A 1,584-nucleotide genomic window follows, 5' to 3' on the forward strand; every position below is an offset into this window, starting at 1 on the left:
TTATTGCTTTTTTGTTGTAGTATTCAACGGTTTGCTCAGTTTCCCCCCTCAATGAGTTGTAGTGCGTCCATTGCAATGAATTGGTGTCGAAGACAAGTAGGGTGTGGTGTCCGCCATCCGTTATTGGTATGAACACCTTTGAAGTTTTCCCTATGCATTCAAGGAGTTTGACAAAATATTCATCGAATGTTCTTGGGTGCATTTTATCTGTGAGATACCTCTGCAAAATTAATAGTTTCGGCATTAGAGAGAATGTGAAAAGTATAGGAAGATGAATAATTTGTGATTTTTACTAGAAGTAATGGGATAGCTATGATCTTACGTATGCGTAGCACGTGATGTATGCATTCTGTTGTCTTTTAGGGTCCTTCTTTTCATCATGATGAAGTATCTCGGCATACGCATCTATGATTTGTCCATAAATTTCAGCATCTCTTAATAAGCTTTGTATGTCATCTTTGAACAAAATGCTTGTCCCTTGCCAAAAAGCAGTGCTGTAACAGTATTTGTAGTTAGAAAAAATGGCAATAAAATTGAAAGAACTGTTCAATAAAGTTCAGTATAGGGTAATATCACTGCTTGTTTCCTAAAAAACCTTTTTCTAACGCATGTCTACCATTGTAAAGTTCCAGTATAGGGTAATAACACTGCTTGTATCCTATGAAATCCTATATCTAATGCATGTCTATCACTGCAAAGTTCCAATATAGGGTAATAACACTGCTAGATTCCTCTGAAATCCTATAACTAATGCATGTCTACCCCCTGTAAAGTTCTAGTATAGGGTAATAACACAATGAAATCCTATTTTCTAATGCATGTTCAATAATAGCATCTTGCATTGAAAATGAATGAAACACATTGCCTTACCCATCAACTGAATTTTTCCAGTAATTTCTCAGCTTTTCTTGTGAGAGTTCATCCAGCATGTTGTAGACCTGATATGTATTCCATTGCAGGAATGAACCTTTGGCCTTCTTCTTTGATTTGGCTGGTTTTTTTTGTGCCTTTCTCTTTTGTGCTCTCGTCTCTGCTTTAGGGAATGAGGAATCTGGTTTTCTTGATTTTATCTTTTCTGCTTCACCTTCTTTCTTTTCTTCTTTATCCTCTTCACTCTGCAGTTCTTGCGCTAATTTTTGATCTCTCAACGAGACAATAACAGCTTCCTTTTCATTAATAATGTCCAAGTAGGAAATCTTCTCTGCAAGAAGTTGATCATTTTCTAGCTGCAGCTTTGTCATGTAGGATTTTTCCTGATGAACATCTAATTGTATGACTTTCTTGTGATGTGCTGCTTCCTTAACCATCTTCTGCATTGCTTGCTGATGCTTCAATAATTCTTCTTTTTCATTGTACAGCATCTGAATCAATTTATTCTTTTAATGCAAGATGCTATTGCATCACGGATCTTTTGATGCTCTCCTTTCTTCGTCCAATATTCAGCAGCATTATTGATCGCCATCATATACTCTTTTGTAAGCTGTATTTCATCCTCCTTGTATTCTGGTACTGATCTAACAATTTCCTCAAACAACGTTGAATTCCGGTATTCTGCAGGATTTCATTTTGGAGGTCTTCTTGTAC

The 1,584-nt window shown here is 36.3% G+C and overlaps 1 long non-coding RNA gene across 1 annotated transcript; it reads right to left on the reverse strand.

Annotated features, from left to right (window-relative positions):
• LOC148920490 (uncharacterized) lies at positions 1–1,296 on the reverse strand. Its single transcript, XR_016124458.1, has 3 exons — positions 871–1,296; positions 323–494; positions 1–220 (listed from the first exon to the last, which is right to left on the reverse strand). It is a non-coding gene; the product is annotated as an uncharacterized LOC148920490 (long non-coding RNA).
• Between the last annotated feature and the right edge of the window lie 288 nt (positions 1,297–1,584).

This window comes from Prunus mume, linkage group LG2, assembly GCF_029339155.1.
Source record: "Prunus mume cultivar Tortuosa linkage group LG2, ASM2933915v1, whole genome shotgun sequence".
In the NCBI taxonomy this organism is placed as follows: Eukaryota; Viridiplantae; Streptophyta; class Magnoliopsida; order Rosales; family Rosaceae; genus Prunus; species Prunus mume.